At 43.7% G+C, this 19,361-nt stretch overlaps 1 pseudogene; it reads right to left on the bottom strand.

The window, feature by feature from the left end:
* Positions 1-16,566: 16,566 nt before the first annotated feature.
* Positions 16,567-17,579, bottom strand: LOC134377583 (dead end protein homolog 1-like; annotated as a pseudogene).
* Between the last annotated feature and the right edge of the window lie 1,782 nt (positions 17,580-19,361).

Raw genomic sequence — 19,361 nt, 5'->3', positions numbered from 1 at the left:
AGGACACTAGGGAGACTTGACAACTAACATAATGTGGCATCTTGGAATGGGATCCTGAACTGGAAGAAAGACATTAGATAAAAATTATGGAAATCCAAACAAAATATAGACTTTAGTTAATAATAATGTACCTATATTTGTTCATTAATTATAACAAATTTATCACACTAACCTAAAGTATTAATAATAGAGGAAAATGAGGGTAAGGTATATGGGAAGTCTCTGTACTATCTTCTCAACTTTTCTGTAAATATAAAATTCTTTTAAAATAAATTGTTTTTTAAAAAAAGACAACATTCATACAAATGTGTTGTTCTGGCTCTTCTCTGACATGATCTGTGAGAAATCCAGCCACCTCAGACTGCCCACAAAATGTCTTGGGAATTCTCAAGAGCCACCCATAACATCCCTCTGTCCACTGTAAGGGGCCTTCCCTTCCCACAGCCTCTTCCTACAGTCACTACTGCAGTGTCTCCTGCTGAGATGTTTTCCTCCAATAGCAGCACTGTCAATGTTTGCTGAAGACACGGCAGTGGCTGGAGGAGGCAGCTCTACAGTGATACCCACCGATCTTCCCACCAGAGCTTCAAAGGCAGGCATCGGTATTGTTCTGTGCTAAAACCCCTTTGCCCTGTGTCTTGAGTAGGAACCATCAGGACTGGGCTGGACTGCAGGAGCAGAGACCTTTCTATGCTCAGAATCTCCAGCCTTCCCCTTGAGCACAGGCTCACGGGCTTCAGACCAGAACTGCAGTTTCTTATTCTCCAACTGCATAAAATTTTTCTCCAGAAACATTTTGAGAGAACGAGTCAGCATGATGGATTCGTGGTGAAAACTTGGTTTAGGACATGGACCTCAAGTTTAGGAGCTGTGAAGGCACTGTGATAATTGACTGATATGGAAACTCCTAGCACAATTCCCAGTGCATTGTAAGTGCTCAGAAGTCTCTGTGAATGGCACCAGTTTCCAATATGCATTTATGTTTACTGTTTCAAGTAGTTCTTCACAATAAAGCAGGGAGGAAAACAATTAGTGTCTAGAGACCAGAGTCAGAAGCCTTTTTAGAGAGGAGGGTATTTCTGCTTAGAAAATGACCTTGATGAGCCACTCAGGGTAGAAGACAAGACTGTAGAGCTGGAAGGAGATGGTGCTACAAAAGAAATAGATAAACTATTCTACAACAGAATGAATAGAATTTAGGGAGAGGACAGAGAGGATCTGGCTAAGTGAAGGTCCAGCGCACTAAGAGAACAAAGATACTGAATTTAAAATTATTTGTATTTGAATAGCTAGTAAGGTTGCCTACCAGTGCGAAGGCCTTGTGTAGGTGGGAAGGTTTTGAAGCAAATTAAGGAGAGAATAATTCCCCTGTCCAGATGATGGAAAGCAACACCACAAAGTATCACTGCAAGAGTAAATGCCAAAGCTCGGAGCCAGTGAGGAAATGGAAGCCCACCCAGAACCTTCCGGAGACTTTGGGAAAGGTACTGGGCTATCCACAACTTGTGGAATAGGATTGCAAACCTATTTTAAAATCTAGAGTTTACGGGGAAGGATACTTCCAGCTGACATCTGAGTTATAACAGCATCCCTTCGAGACTGAGTGAACCGAAGTTCAGAGAATGCAAGTGAATTGCTCATGCTCATCTGGCAGGATCATGTTGGGCTTGGGACTAGAATTTGTTCCTCCAAGGCCCCTCTAAGCTGGGAAGTGGGGGACGCCTCTGGGCCCTGCAGTGAAGTGATCTATTGCTTTTCCTGCTCTAAAATCAACTAAGGTCAGCTCTGGTCAAACACATTATCAGAAAGGACCGTTTGCAAACTTCAGCTTGAAGTGTTCACAGGTACATCTCAAGAGAGAAGAACAGTCATTAGGACCATTAATAGCCGACAATCAGTGCTGTTTTATGTGTGGTTGAGGTGATATTTTCAGAGCCCTGAAGTGAACAGATGAGGCTTTTATGTAGAAGAAACTTTCTCTTCATTTTTCAATAAGTGAATTATCTGGAAAAGTGTCCACTTGGAAACCACTAAGATGAGCTTTTGTCTTGATAAACCTGCTCCATCTTGTTCCCTTTTAACAAATCCTTTCAGCCTGTCAGGTACCGAATGTTCTTTTAGGACATCAAGAAATGAGAGCTGACGTGCACAGCCTCTTGAGAGCAGTGTGGACCAGGGCAGAAGCCTTTATTTGGTATCTGCATGTCACTCCCACTTTCCTGCTTCCACTACCTTGCCCGGGGTTCTTTGTTCTTGACCTGTGGTTCACATTCAGGGTGATTTCTTCCAGAACCTGCTCCTGCCTGGGCAACCACATCTTGGTTTCCGATGCCCTCGCTGTGTCTGCGGATTCCTGGTACATGGCATTAGGCTGCTTTTCCGGACCGTGGCTCTGGGGTCATGAGTTCCACCTCTCTCCCACTTACTGATTTTTGGAACTAATTTTTAAATATCAATTCCCATCTGGTTTCCAGCCCCCTATCATACCAGTACTCAAACCAGAATGATTATAATATGAAACATTTAGTGACCGTCTGCCACCATCTCTTGCTGGACCTCCACAGGCACCTGCTAACCGGCCTTCAGAAGCCTCTGCTCTTTCTCTCCCCACTGCCCTTCAGCCTATTCTCAATCACCAGTCAGAATCAATTTCAGGTGATTTAATTATTTCATATGCTGTTGTTTTCACTTATTTTGAAGTCCCAAAATTTATTTTGTTTTATTTTTTACTTTCTGTTCAATTTAGTAGTAAGCAAATTGGCATATTTAAATTTGGTTTTCTATATTCAATAATCAGTTCCTCTCAAACCCATAATTTTAAAAAGTGGAAATTTTGCAATTAAGTAGTGAGATCATTGTTTACACATTTTTTAAAATTTATATTTTGCCATGCCCTTTGATATATAATTTCCTTTGTTTAAAGTTTAACAAATGTTCCGTTTGAAGAATCTTTAAATAGTATATACTTACTTATTGATTTTATATTTTTGAGTGTCTACTATTAAAAAAGCCTATGTTTATTCAAAAGATTAATTTCTTCCACTAATCAAAAAATAGTTTGCAAAGTTTTAATGTAACCCATGCTACCCTGGTCATGTAGAAATGCCCCAATATGCTATTGCAAGATGGGTACTTAACAGAGAAGAACAGAAAGGTCAAGACATTTATATTTTTGCCCAAGATTGACTCATTTATATCTTGGACTACTAGGAGGACATTATTCTTTCTGCCAAAGGAATTTAAAATATCTATTCCTTATTTTTATGGAAAAAGGAAGAAATGATGACTAAGTTCAATATATAGATCCAGTGATGAGGTTAAAAAGACATCTGCAAAATCACATAGCTGTTTTTGCTAAGATGTAAAATTCTGCCAGCATTTTGCAGAGCACATTGAAGAAGAGAAAGCTTTCACAAGACCTAAGACTAATGAGTTCATAGGAACCGATTGCATCATTAAGATACTTGAATGCACAAATAAATACATAAACAATAAGAGGCTGTGCGTACACCAAGAATGAATGATCCAGGAACCAAGGCTTATGATTAATCCATTCTGTGCATCTGAGCTCTTTTTTATTTTTTAATTGGTTACAAATATTCATGGAGTACAAAGCTGATTGTCACCACTTGTGCCCAAGATGTGATGGCCAGATCCATACTGGCAGCATACCCATTACCTCAAATTGTGATTATACCCTGTGTCCCCCACACAGTTATCCCTGACCTTCCTCCCCATCCCCCTTTTCCACACTCCACTTTGTTTCCCTAGGTTTGCTCTCTCCCTCTTCAATGTCTATAATGCCCAAAGTGATCTCCAAATTCAATGCAATCCCCATCAAAATAGCAATGGCATTCTTCACAGAAATGGAAAAAACAATCTCAACATTCATACAGAACAACAGAAGACCCTGAATAGCCAAAGAAATCCTGAGCACAAAAAATAAAGCTGGAGGCATAACACTGCCTGACTTCAAATTATACTACAAAACTATAGTAACCAAAACAGCATGGTACTGGCATAGATAGTCAGACCAATGGAGCAGAATAGAAAACCCAGAAATCACCCCTCAGGATTACAGCCATGATTTTTGACAAAGGCAACAAAAACATACATTGGGGAAAAGACTGCATCTTCAATAGTGGTGCTGGGAAAATTGGATATCCATATGCAGAAGAGTGAAACTAGACCTGCACCTCTCACCATATACTAAAATCAACTCAAAATGGATTTAAGACTTAAGTATAAGACCTGGAATTGTAAAATTACTAAGGGAAAATATAAGTGAAACACTTCAGGAATTATGAACATGAGCCCGAAAGCACAGGCAATAAAAGAAAAAAATAAACAAATGGGACTATATCAAACTAAAAAGCTCCTGCACAGCACAGGAAACAATCAACACAGTGAAACAACAACCTACAGAGAGTGGGAGAAAATTTTTGCTAACTATGCATCCAATAAGGGATTAATATCCATAATATATAAGGAATTCAAGCAATTACACAGAAAAAAGAAACCAATAACCCAATTAAAATATGGGCAAAGGAACTGAATAGACATTTTTCAAAGGAAGATTTACAAATGGCCAACAGGTACGTGAAAAAATGCTCAACATCACTAATCATCAGGAAAATGCAAATTAAACCACATTGAGATACCACCTTACTCCAGTTAGACTGGCTATAATCAAAAAGATGGAGAATAACAAATGCTGGTGAGGGTGTGGAGAGAAGGGAACACTCCTACACTATTGCTGGGACTGTAAGTTAGTACAACCACTATGAAAAACAGTATGGAGGTTTCTCAAACAACTACAGATAGATCTTCCATATGATCCAGCAATCCCACTTCTGGGTACATACCCAGAGGAATGGAAATCATCATGTCAAAGGGATACCTGCACTCCCATGTTCATTGCAGCTGTTTACAATGGTCAAGACATGGAACCAACCTAAATGTCCATCAATGGATGGTTGGATAAGGAAACTGTGGTATATATACACCATGGAATACTACTGTGCCATAAAAAAGAATGAAATTCTCCCACTTGCAACAACATGGATGAGCTTGGAGAAACTTATGTTGAGTGAAATAAGCAAAGCACAGAGGGATAAATACCACATGTACTCACTCATATGTGGGAGATAAAAGAGAAAGAAGGAAAGAAAGAAAGACCACAGTGGTGCATTGGACTTGAAGAGGGAGAGAACACCTGAGCTCTCTTAACACAAAACAAAACAAGGCAAAAACCTCAGAGGTGATAGCCTGTAAGCTGAGCTTAAATAAATCCTAAGACCTTTCTGAGATGCACAAAACAGGTTGTAAAGCTGATGCACAGTCTGGAGGAGTAGACTGTTGAACACATGAGATGTCCCAGAACCAGAAAGAGCAAAAATACACTCTCAACAAGAATTAGACCTTTAGCCATACCGGTTTCATTTTATCATTACCCGTCACTCCAGATGAACTAGAGCTCTGTAACATTCTTTATGGTTCATTGCATATACTTAGAGGAAAGTATACATAGTTCATCCTATGAAGTATGTGTTTAGTAGTTCTCAAAACATTGTTTTGCTATCAAATTCTTATAGACCTAAATTAAGATCCTTTCACTTTTGGTTCTTTGTTTAAAAATGTAATGGGTAAAAACCCCACCTGGTAATTATAGTCTTGCAATCAGGATTCCATCCACAAACAGAAGCCAGTTTAGGTATTCCAAGTAGGAAGTGCTTTAATAAAGAGTTACATAATCATCAGAAGGGCTGGAAGAATGATTGTTAGGGAAGCTTCCAAAAGGAGGTAATTAACAATAATTCACCTGGAACCCACAGCAAATTTCAGGAAATTCAGAAGGTGCAAATGCCAACAGTATCAGCTGCCAACAGTTGCAAGACAGGTAAATTGCAGGAGGTTTCCCAGGAGGCACTACCAACTTCATACTAGCCATCCACCCATGTCACTATGTGAAACTGCCATCAATAATAATAATAATAATAACAACAACAACAACAACAACAGTAGCCAAGATATGAAACCAACCTAAATGTCCATCAACAGATGACTGGATAAGGAAAATGTATATATACACAATGGAATACTACTCAGACATAATAAAGCATGAAATTTTGCTATTAGCAGCAACATGGATGAGCTTGAAGAAAATTATAAGTGAAATAAACAGGGCACAGAAAGAGAAATACTGCATGTCTTCACTCATAAGTGGTATCTAAGAAAAAAAGAAAGAAGGAAAGACCATAATAAAATGTTGAAGTTTCAGAAAGAACAGACCTATAGTTACTGGGGATGGAAAAGGGGGTATAGGGAGTAATTAGGCAAGGGGCACAAAAAGTAATTATGATTTGTACTGATGAACATGCTAATATTGATTTGATCATCACATACTGTACACAAATACTGATAGTCAACTCTGTATCCCTTAAATATGAATAAATAAAAATAATAATAATAATAGATTCTCTTTCATTTTTGCCTTTTTTTTTTTTTTTTTTTGGTGTCTGGCTGGTACCAGAGATCCAAACCCTTGACTTTGGTGTTATAAGGCCATGATCTAACCAACTAAGCTAACCAGACAGCCCTCTTGCCCTGTCTTTGGGAGGCTCTGACCTGGAATCAGATAGAGATAGAGATTTTGAAAAATATATGGCTTCTCTCCTGCAATGCAGAGAAGGCTGTAGAAGGGGTCTGGTTTGTAACGTGGTGATACACTGAATTACTGGTCAGCAAATATTCATTCTCCCTTTCCTCCAGCACTGTGGACATTTATTTTCCCATCCCATTGACATGGGCTTGCACAGGTCTTGCTTTGACCAAAGGGATGTGGACAGAAGTGACAGTATGGGGGTCCAAGAAGAGGCTCCTGAAAGGCACTGCACATTTTTCCAGGCTTCTATACTCATGAGAAGAGCACACACCAGAGCTACAGCTTCACCCCACACAAAAAGACATTTGGCACCCAGTTGAGCCCAACAGAGCCACAGACAACCTGGGAATCTCTGACAAGTGTTCATGGTTCATGGTTGTGAGCCCTGAGATTTGGGGGTGGTTTGGTGCCTCAGCAAAACATCCAGGTCTCTGAGCCTGTCATTGGTTTCATTATCATGTATTTTCTGTGTGAGGTGTTGCATGATACAGAGGAACGAGCACAGACACTGGAGTTCTGCTCTACCATATGTTAAGTTTTATGATTGAAGATACGCTTTCTTACTCTTCGCGAAGCTCAATGTACTCACGTCCCACACTGGAATGAAATGGTAGAAACTATGCCTGCTCACAGTTTACTTTGTCCTACACTCAGCCCTTCATATGGATTGCTTACTCTCACAACAGTTCTATGGACTAGCAACTTAGTATTTAAACATTATAAGTGAAGACACGAGGGCCTCTACATGTGGGCTTTTCTAATTCACAATCACACAGCATGTAAAAATGAGAGCTAGGACCAAGGGAAAAATCAGTCCTCAAAATCCCAAGCTCTTGTTATAAGTATTGACTAGAGTTATTTACAAGATGCCTAGGAAATTACAGTATCCCATAGGTAGAGAACCCATCACTACCTTCCCTTGTTTCCACAGCAACCCCTGTACCTGAGCTCATCAGCCCTATCATTCCATGTTCTGTCTGGAAACCCCTTCACCTCACCAGCTTTCTAAACTGCTGTATCAGCAGTGTTAGGTCATTGAAAGTAAATCATTTTAGATATTAAATAAATAAATAGACTCCATACAGGGAACCAGGGTTTATGAAGCTGTAGGAAGGCTGGAGGAAAAACAGTCAGGGAAACCCACTATCTGATCCCAAGTTTACCACAAGCTTTTAGGAAATCTGATCACCCAGGTCCGAATGATACAGACACCAAAACTGATGTTCACAGTTGTCTGTGGCATGGGAGCTTGTAAATCATGGAATCCTGCCCAGATGTTGCTGCAAAACCTTCACTTCTACATTTAAAGCTCACTTTGATGCTAGGACTGAATGTTTGGGCTCCCCCACACCTGCCAAATTCATATATTGAAGCACTAATCTCCAGTGGGATGGTATTTGGAGATGGGGTCTTTGGGATGTGATTAGGGCATGAGGGTGGAACCCTCGTGAATGGGATCAGTCCCATTAATGGGATCGTGTCCTATAAGAAGGGACATGAGAAAGGTGGTCTATCTCTCTCTGCCACGTGAGGATTCAGCAAGAAGGCAAGAGCCCTTACCAGGGACAGACTCAGCCAGCACCTTAATCTCACACTTCTCAGCCTCTAGAGCTGTGAGAAATAAATTTGTGTTTTGGAAGCCACTGAGTTTATGGTATTTGTTATAGAAGCCTAAGCAGACCAAGGCAGAATATGAACTGGCTGCTGACAGGATTGCAGGAAATTCACTTCCCAGGCATCCTCACCTGCACTGTAGACAGACTGAATGGCACTGAACCCCGGCAGGCAAATACCTAGTACGGTCCACCCCTTTTGACCTCTCCTTTCTGTGCATACATTTCTAATATGTGACTTTCAAATATGAAGAAAGCAATAATGTCATGCTTTTACAACATGATACAGCTCTATGTTGTATAAGCAATAATATACCTACTCTCTATCCACAAAGAAGTCATGTCAGACACTGTATCCATCTCTGGCTGATGCTGATTCTTCTTCTATTCAGTTCCAATCACTCTTTAATATCCTTTAGCCTAAAATGTAAATATTTAGTTTAACCACCATCAATATTCCCCATATAAGATAGTAAGGAAGATGAGAGAAAATTTAAGAAGTAACTAATTTAACAAATATTTAGATAACAAAGCAAGGACGAAATTGTGCTTATATTTTTACAATCCTCCTTTTTGTTTGTCTGTAGTTGCTTATGAGGCCACAAGCGGTGTTCAGAACTTCCTCCTTCCACGATCCACTCTACATTGTCTTTGTACTCAGCCTGCATCTCAGCTGCAGTTTGTCTTTAGTGGGTGGCAAACTTACCCTCATGCAATGTCTGAACCTTCATGAAACATGGCCATGCCTGTATTGACTGTAGTTTTTGATTAACTTAAACCATGTGGAATACAATTACTGGATGCCTTCCCCCAAAGAAAAATAGAGCCAGATTTTGGGTAGACTCTTCCCTGTTCTCTTGGAATTCATTCCCACCCATACTCCCTGAGTTTCTACCAATTATGCAAATTACAAACTATTGCTATTATTTTTGGTGTGTAAACTGTCTCCTTCCCCTAGATCAGACCTTGCACACTTCTGTCTAGAATGAACTGGAGTCTTGTTGAGTTATGGGTCTGGGAAGAATGAGGAGCATCAGGGGTGGCTCTAGAGGGTCTTCCTGAGGAGGGTTCTTTGCAATGTAACTCCCTGAAGTGACATCACTGCAGGGATGTCTTTAGTTAAGGGGAGACAAGCATCCTCAGAGGAGAATGGGCTGCTTCTGCTTTTGGGGAGTCTCAGTAAAATGGGGTGAGTGGTCAAGGGGCAGGCAAGCTATTCACATTTATGAGAATCTTTAATACCCAGGGCCTCAGTCTTCTCCAAGTGATGCTATCAAGGATGCAGCATCAAAAGTCAGGAGAGACCATCCTACCTCGAAGGAAACAAGAAACTGCTGTCACATGACAGTCACAGCCACCCATGACACAACCAACAGGTGTTGCTGTGCCAAGTCACATGTCTTCCCAAACCTTTCATTCTACCTGTCACTGTCAGGGGACTGGAAATGGCTTCTGCTTCTCTTCCTTCTTCCAAATTTGGCATGTGTTCTCCTCAAAACAAAATGTGAACCAGAATCCTATTGGCAAGGTATTGGGGTAAACAGGTCCCCATGCCTTTGGCATGTGAATAGAAGGAGAGCATTTAAGGAGTTGGAAATGGTGCTGAGTGCTGTCAGGGTCATGTATTCCTTCTACTCGTTCACGCTTCTCAGCACTTCCCACACGATGGTGTAACTTTCTCCAAGTTCCCCAGTCATTGCTGTAACCTCAGCACCTAGCCCATGGTCTAGCACATAATAGGATCTTGGAAACACTGAACATGAGAGGATTCTTATCTGGGTTCATGACTGTGAAATCCAAGCTCCCTGACTCCACCCCACTCTTTGCTAAAGAGAAGTAATATTTCCATTTATGTTACTCACCAGATCAGGGAAGACAGAAACTGATTTAATATTCTTTTGCTGCTTGAAGAATTAACTCAATCATGTGCCCCAGACAAACCACACAAAATTAAACTCCTAGGTCTATTAAATGGTATTCACTCCGCTTGGGGGAGGAGAAAGCTTTATGAAGTAGGTATACAGTAAAGCGAACCTTATCTGCTGCTATAATTTTCCCCCAGTTTTCAAAGCCCTCATTAAAGAGATCTAGGCCATGATTCCATGGGGATTTATGAACTCATCAGGGAAATGCCATTGAATGAGATCATGAAGACAACAGATAATTTGCTGAGTTATTGCCAAAGCCACACTGTATTCAGCCATGAACACTGCATGTCGTGGCTTAATTAGAAACACTAGTTAACCCAGAGTCAGATTGACATTTTATCTTGCGATCACACTTCAAAATTATTCCTAAAATGAAATATATGGTAGTAGCCAAGAAATCCAACCCTGACATGACATGCATAGACCCAAGAAAAGCCAGGCAAGCTTCACAGCTCGGAGGAGATTCATGTAGGTTCAGCCCCAGCGCCTCCTTCTTATCACTTATGTGACCCTGGACAAGCCACTTTGACTCGCAGGACCTCCCCAGTCTCTCCTTCTACACAGTGGTGATCATCCTAGCATCTCCTTCCTAAGGATGTCATCAGGGATGTGTGAGCAAACATCCCTGAAACCTATGACCAGTGTCACATGTAGCTAATGAACAAGACTAGAGATAAAATTCTATGATGGTGTGGAAGGTAGCATGGAATACAACTAATGACAGGTCTGGTTTCTGCCATATAATCTTGAAAATGTTGCTTTTGCTCTTGGCTCGTTTTCTCTGTCTGCACCATAATTATTATTACCAAATTTTCCACATAAGCAAAGATGTAGAGTCTGAGTGAAAACAGCCAGCCGTAGAGTGGCAGTCTTGTCAGTAACCTGTGACATCTTCTTGCATGGTCTTTCTCTCTGGACTTTCTTCTTTCCAGATCCTGCTTGGGTGGATTAATCTGTTACAGGTGACTAATCATACCCATTTGCATAAGGATCTTTCAAAGTTGCACGATCAGGTTTTACAGATGAGGAAACTGACACAGAGATTTAACTAACTTCCTGGGCCCGGGGGGGCAGGCCCATCTTTTGAAACTAGATCTGTGCAATTGAGAGAGAGATGAGGCGGAGGGGGTTGAGGGGCACTCAGCTCCTGGCTGAGGCTTGCCAAATATTATCACCAAACCCAAGCCTGGCTGCCTTCCCCTAAATAAAAATAAACCACCCGAAATCAAATGTTGGTGAACATGGAAGTAAGCCTTTATTCTGGAATATCAGTGACCTGAGGAGAGACGTTGGACTGACCCATCTCTCTAGTAAGCCTGAAGGAGAAGGGCCAGGCTAATGCCATCTCAGACACTCTGGTTTACCAATGGGTTTCTAAAGAGGGGCTGAGGGAATGGAATGTGGGAAAGGAAAAGCAGGAGGGAGGGGGTGTGAGCTACAGGAGCTCCGTGCACGGAGCCAAGTGCAAGTTCTCACGAAGGCTCCATGTGGTTTCTGCTCCTGTCCTTGCTGTTACCTCAGGTCCTGCTGGAGGGGTGCAATCCACATAGCTTTACTGATGTCTTCCTTGATTTCTCGGGGTCTGGATAGTATGTGCCTCCCAGCAAGTTTGCAGCTTCAGGCTGGCTGGAAAACTCTACATTTATGTCAATAATGTCACCCCATAACCAAGACTCAAAATATCAAATAACCATGGGAAAAGAGGGAACTGAAAGAAATGCATGCTAAGAATAAAAACTAAGTCTTTTAAAAATCTTTTAGAATGTGTGAGGTTTTAGGTCCCAATATGGCTTCAGTCCTCGTCACTCCAACATGATTACAAAGCCCTGGCTCTTTCCTAAATGTTTCAACTACCCAAGACAGTGCTGTGCCAAGGTATTTACTCAAAACATGCTGGTTGAATTGTTTTACCAGATCTGGAAGTAGGATGGACAGAGCTCAGCCATAATTAGGGCATTTTTCCAACAGGTGGGAGGAGAAGACAGTGGTCATACCACCCAGGACCTGGGCTCACATGACTGGATCCAATCTGCTTTCAGAAACTGACCTGGGGGAGTTTGGTGGGAAGAGGTGGGAGCAGCCACTTTGTGAAATAACAGTACCTGTGGAAGTCACACATGCAGGAGAGACCAGCTTGCAGAGACAGCAGGAAATAAACCTTGGAAGATTAACACATCTGTGATTACATATTTGTGTATTTTTTTGTAATGGGCTGGCTGGTATCAGGATATGAACCCTTCACCTTAGTGTTACAAGGATGCGCTCTAACTGACTGAGCTAACCGGCCAGCCCACATATCTGTAAATATGAAAATAATGTAGACTATTATAAAGGTTTTACTTCATTATTATAGTTACAATAACAGCAAAAAAAAAAAAGGAAAAGAAATTTACTATTTACTATTACGGTTTACTCCCTCCTTCCCCAGAATATCATGATCTTGATGCTAAGCCACATGAGTTAAAAAACAAATGAAAAAAGAACCTGAGGTCAGCTGGGGTCCCAAGTCAGCTGAGGCACGCACAATGTGATTGATTTGTAGCCACTGTTTGATTTGGGGGAACGGGAGTGGGGAGGGGAAGGAGGGACCCGTGCAGTGAATGGCAAGGAATTATGGACTTTCTTGACCAAAACAATAACCACCATTCTCCTCTTCAACATATTATGGATACCACTGTCTCAATATAACATCGCAGGTATCAACTTTCCAGGTATTATTTCATTGACTGTTCACGGTAAACACATCCTTCCTCTCTAAATGGCACAGCAAGCCCTCCAGTTCACCCCCAAATAATTGCCAACCACCCAAGATCTGCCAGTTGCCAGGAGGGTCCCAACAGAAGGAAGGCACAGTCCTTGTCCTTGAGGGGTTTAGGGTGTTGTTAAGGAGATAAGGTGTGTTTACACCACAGGCAGGTCAGACCAAAGGATGATGATTTGAGTCAATGGAATAAAAGGGCCACTTGAAATAAAAGGAAAGCAAGAGCCCTAAATCAAATCTTAATGTTAAAATAAATTCCAAGGACTGGGCTGTGGCTCACTTGGGAGACCGTGGTGCTGACAACACCAAGTCAAGGGGTTAGATCCCCTTACTGGTCATCTTTTAAAAACAAAAAATTCCAGATGGACCAGATATTTTGATGTGAAGATAACAAAACTATAATAGGCTAGAAGAAAATAAAGCGTAGGTGTACAATTTTATAATCTTGGAGTGGAGACCATCTTTCTCACCATGATGCAAACCCCAGGAGTCATAATGAGAAGACTACCAAAAAGAAATATAATAAAATAACAAAAAAAATTAAAAATGAAAACAATAATAAAACTAAAAAAATGAAAAGACTACCAAGATTGACCACATTATAATTAAAAATAAAATCATCTGGATGACCAACCCTATTATGATATGGTAAAAAGGAAAACTGCAGGGGTGGGGGGTGGATCTTTGCAACTCATATGGCAAACTGCTGATTTCCCTAACATACAAGAAGTTCTTACAGTTCAGCAGAAAAAAATAAAATCAAAATGGTCTTAGGTCAGCAAAGAGGAAATCCAATGGCCAGTAAACACCTAAATGCTTAACAGTAATTACAGAAATTCAACTTGAAATAACACTGAGATTTTTTTCACTTAATAGGTGAATAATTATTATTATTGAATGTTGATTTAATTTTTTTGGCAGCTGGCCAGTACAGGAATTGAACTATGGACCTTGGTGTTATCGGCACCACACTCTAGCCAACTGAGCTAACCAGCCAGCCCTTTAAGTGTTGATATTATCCAGTGTTAATTATGCTGTGACAGAACAGGCACCTTGGATGGAAATATAAATTGATAATACCAGTACTACCCTTAAACAGGGAGAGAGGGACCTTCCTGTACTTTGGAGGACCCCCTTCTGGCCATCAACTATGTAGCCTTCCACATGGGTAGGAAGATTCAATGAGGTTCAGACAACAGGTCCCCCTGGCGCCATCCCCTTCTAGAGCATGCTCCAGATATGTGGCCCAGAGCATACGTCAGGAATTCTAGAAGCCTCTGTCCCTGCTCCTTCCCAAGGGTGGCCTGTGCTGCTGGTGTGTTCACCTCTGGCCCCAAAGGCAGCTGACTGCAGGGCTGTGCTTGCAGCTTGGATGTGAGAGCTGCTGTGTCCACGTGGAAACCCGAGAGGCTCTTTGACTTGTGGAGTGGAGCCGGGGTGGGAAGAGAAGGGGAGATCGTGTGTGGACTGTGGTCCTCACAGTATGGCCCAGAATAGAACTTCAGGGTGTCTAAAAATTCTAAACTTGAAACTGACTTTCCAGGTAATTAGGAAGGTAAGTTGTTGGAGTGAGCAGGACTGAAGCCATGTTGGGAACTGAAACTGCATGGGCTCTAAAAGATTTGAAAAGGACACAGATTTTTTTCCCTTGGACTTCATTTCTCTGAGGCCCTCTTTCCCCATGGTTATTTGATATTTTGAACCTCAGTTATGGGGCAAGATGACATTATTTACATGGACGTGAAGCTGTTCTCAGGTCAGCCTGGAGCTGCAGAATTGTATGTACCATCCAAGGAAGACTCACTAAAGCTATGCTGATTCCATCCCTCCAGCAGGACCCTGAGATAACAGCAAGGACGGAAGCAGAAACCAGACGGAGGCTGGCTGAGACTGCACCAGGTTCCTTGCACGTGCCCCTCCCTCCTGCTTTTCATTTCCCGTGCTCCAGTCCCTCAGCTCCTCCTTAAACTCCCCTGAAACCCTAAAGTGGTAGACAGTTCTAGTCTGTCTCCTTAGACATCTGATAATGAACTTCCTGCCTCTCATCAACATTTGGGACTCACCAGTCTTTTGTTTCTGATTGGTGAGCAAGCGGAGGGACCTGGATGCCAGTAACATACCTGTAAAGGTAGGAGGATAGGACATATTTGATTGAACTATTTGCAACTCAAGACGGGGCTTATAGGACTTCAGTTTGTGTTAGTTGATTAGGGGAGGGTTCGTGGAAGGGGTGGTTTTGTTCTAGACTGGGTGCTGTCAAAAAGCAAGAGCAATTCTATGATTATCTGAATTTTTAATTAGAAGCAGGCAAAATAGTGCAGGAAAGGGAGACATCTGGCCATTTTGTGGTTTGGACAACGTTCTTGTTTTTGTCTGTTCTTAGACAATTACAGAATGGTCTTGGTTTTTGTCTTGCTCCATAAAGGTAACAGAGAGACCTTATGTTTTAGTGTTCTGGGACATGGTTTATGTTCAGTAGGAGAACTCCATGGCCTGGCTCAGCTATGGTGGTCAAGGGCTGCTTTTTTTCTTTCTCAAAGTTCACATTATAATTGGTTGCTTTGCTTCTTTTTTTCTTTTTTCTTTTTTTAAAGATGACCAGTAAGGGGACCTCAACCCTTGACTTGGTGTTGTCAGCGCTATGCTCACCGAGTGAGCTAACCGGCCATCCCTATATGGGATCTGAACCCAAGGCCTTGGTGTTATCAGCACCATACTCTCCCGAGTGAGAGTGAGCCAACAGCCGACCCTTGTTTTTTTTCTTTTAATTGAATACCTTCCATGTTAGTTCATTCCTGTTGCTTATAACAAAATACTTGAAAGTGGGTGATTTGTAAAGAAAACAAAATCTATTGCTTACAGTTTCTGAGGCTGGGAAGTCCAAAGTCCATCGGGTGGTGGTGACAGTGACCCCGGGGTCTCACATTGCAAGATGTTGGAAGCAGAGAGAGCAAGACAGAGAAAGACAGACTCTCCTCTTAAAGCCCTCAGAACCACACCCCTGACCACCATTTTTAATCCATTCACTATCACCTCTTCAAGGCTCCACCTTTCAACTACCATAATAAGATTTCCCACCCTCTTAACAGTCACAGTGGGGGCTAAGTTAGTTTCTTTCTTTCTTTCTTTCTTTTTTACAACCAGGGGTTTAATATAAATACAACCAGCATAGAGAAACTCAAAACTATACATAAACTAAACCCAGATGCCAAGAAGTGGGGATGAAGGCAGGATTTCTGACCCTTTGGTTCAGCTGGCCCCGCAAATAAAATCCAACCAAAAGAAATCAAGAAAATAACCACGATTCATACTAAGCTGTGGGAGGAAGAGGGGTGAGGGGAAAAAGGTAGGTGTGGGTGTCACCAGGGGGTCACCTGGGCTGGGAGGGCGAGGGCAAGGTCCTTCACCACAACATAAGCCAAACCCGAGCCACCCCAGGTGCTATGAGGCCCTGCCCGAGCAGGGAGGCTGTGTCACACATGCGGCAGGACCCCGCCCCTCCCCCAATGGGATCAGACAGTGGCCACCCAGGCCTGCTGGGCTGGAGACTGACACAGGCTCTGCCTCCTTGTTTAGGCTGCCTGTGGAGAGAGGACGGGGTCACTGCTTAACGATGGTACCTGCTTCAGCCCCAGCAGACCACAAGAAGCCGGCCCCAGACTCACTCAGTGCCTCCAGCAGCTGTGCGGACGCCGCATCCTTGGCTACGTCATGCCCGTCCTGCCCATCTGGGGCCAGCACAACCCAGGTAAGGCCGCTGAAAGGCACTGGATGACCAGGGATCACCACCTGGTACCAGAAGTGGTGCCAGCCAGCAGGTCCTGTGCCCAAACACTTGGTGAGGAACACCGCGCTGCCCAGTCTCATTTGTTGGCGCAGCAGCAGGAGGGCAGCCAGAGCCCCTTGGGACCCTAGCCTGTCCCTAGACAAGGCCGATCGGCTGCCCTGTGGCTGTAGGCACCGCAGTGAGGGACCCGCAAGCTGCTGGCGGAGTCGCTGCTTCGGGCCTGGCTTGAGCCACTCCACGGCCACCTGCCCTCCACAGAGGCGTGACAGCCCTCCCACCAGGGCCTTTGGGGGCACGGCTGCGGCGGCGCGCTGCGAGCTGAACCTGAGCAGCGCGATCTGCGCGGGCGCCGCCGGGGCTGGGCAGCAGCAGCGCCTCCTGCAGGCAGGGGCTGGAGGCTGCAGCGCGAGCAGCAGCGGCGGCTGCTCCCGTGCTTGGTGACCCGTCCACGCGCAGCTCGCTCTTCTCGCCGCAGCGGGCGGCTGTGCAGCGGGGCCATGGCGGCCTGCGCGCCGCGCCGCGAGCTGCAGCGGGCGTCGGGAAGCCGCGGTTCAGGCCGCCGAAGGTCATGGGCAGGCGGATCTCGCAGGCGGCCCACGCGCTGCCACATTGGGATCCCCTGGTGCTCGGAGACGTCCTGGGGCAGCCGCCCGAGAGCACCTCCGAGCCGGCCGGCGGCGGCTGCCCACCCGGCCTGGGGCTGGCCCGCCGTCCTTCCTCTGCCCCTTCACCTGCACCCGCGGACGCCCGTCTCCCTGACCCGCGCCTCCAATGCCGCCTCGTTCTCTGGATTCACCTGCTCACAGAGGAGCTCACACGCCCGCTTGGACTCGTAAGTTTCTACTACAGAAATCCTGGGGAATACAAGTCAAGCCTCACTGAGTTTTGGGGGGACACAATACAATCCACTACGCTTTCCCCCTACTTATAGCAGCCCATTTTGACTAGGACAAGCTATTTGTACCTATTATAAAGAAAAGGGTTTATACCCAACTCCTTTAAACACATTACCCTCTCTTCTTTTTATTCACTTAGAAGTTCTGGTATTTAATCAGCATCTTTATATGCATTGTCTTTTAATCTTTTTATTTGTCCCAGTATCCCTTTCCACCTCCTTGCCCACCTTTTCCACTTTTATATCATTGCCTGGATAAATCCTACTGCATGTGCATGAAGACTGAGCTCAGGTGTCCCCTCCTACGTGAAGCCTCTCCTGCCTTCCTCTTCCTCACCCCCAGCCTGGATTTGGGGCTGATTCTACACATTCCCATAGAAGCCTGCTTGTGTCAGAGTCTACCAAAGCCTCTATTTCTCTGTGTTTTACTTTATGTTGTCCCTCACTAGATTGTGAATTTCTCACTGAAGACAGGAGTGTGTGACAAGCTCCAGGTGTAGAACCTAAAGTAGTAGTCGTAGAAAATGCTTATTGAATAAAATTTGTGTATCAGTGAAGCCCTTGGAACAGAGTATTTAAATTATCGATGCAAAGGAATGTCAGTGGGCAGGAAAAAACTAGGGTTAGAAGTGCCAGTCAAGGGCCAGGGAGTAGCTTGGAGTTTAGTGTGAACTTTCAAGTCAAAATGGGACACTGAATGTTTCTGAAATTGTTCAGATAGAAGCAGGGATGTAGCAGAGCAGTTTAGAATGGAACTGGGTTGTAGAAGCCCCGAGAGCAGAATTTCAGGGGGAGATAAAGTTTCATATGAACTGTTGATCAGTTTCTGTAGAATATTTACACATTTGAACAACTCTGTTATGGGTTGAATTGTGTCCTCCCCAGAAGACATTGAAGTTTTAACCCCCAGTACCTGTGAATGTGACCTTATTTGGAAATAGGGTCTTTTCAGATGATCAAGTGAAGATGAGGTCACGAAGTCGGGCCCTCATTCAATATGACCAATGTCCTTATAAAAGGGGGAAATTTGGACACAGACAGACATGTTCAGACAGAAGATGAGGGGAAGGCACAGGAAGAACCTCATCTAAAGCCAAGGAACACCTGAGGCCAACAGAAGCTAGGAGAGAGGAATGGAATAGATTCTCCCTCAGAGCCTTCAGAAAAGACCACCCCTGCTGGCACTTTGATTTTTGGACTGTGAGTCTCCAGAAGTGTAAGGCAATCCATTTCTATTGTTTAAGCCACTCAGTGTGTGGTACTTCGTTACTGCAGCCCTAGGCAACTAATACAAGCTCTTTCACTAGACTCAAGTCACTAGACCCCAGACAGGGACTTGGGGATCCCCAGCACCTGGCATACTCACTAGACATTTGTGGAAGTCTGAGGATTAATTCACCATGATAGAGGCTGGAGTTGCCTCTCAAATCAAGCGGACCTTGGACTTTAAGCTGGGGGTAGGGGATGCAGCAGGTGGAAACATGGCAGTCTGGAATTGGAGCACATCAGAATTTTGCCCTGGCTTTTACCATCACTCCCACTACCCACCCCCAAATCATGACACCTCCTTCCCTTCTGGGTATGGAGGCCCCAGCAAGACTCCCAGATCCAAAAAGGCCATTTGTGTTTAAAGCCCTCTGCCAACAGGATGAGTGAGAACACCATGTCCTTACTCTGGGTCACAACCCTCCCGACTTGGTGTTTAGCAACCCA

The sequence above is a fragment of the Cynocephalus volans genome, chromosome 5 (genome assembly GCF_027409185.1).
Source record: "Cynocephalus volans isolate mCynVol1 chromosome 5, mCynVol1.pri, whole genome shotgun sequence".
NCBI lineage: Eukaryota > Metazoa > Chordata > Mammalia > Dermoptera > Cynocephalidae > Cynocephalus > Cynocephalus volans.
The sequence above is the reverse complement of the archived record's forward strand: the minus strand, read 5'-3'. Positions and strand labels throughout refer to the sequence as shown.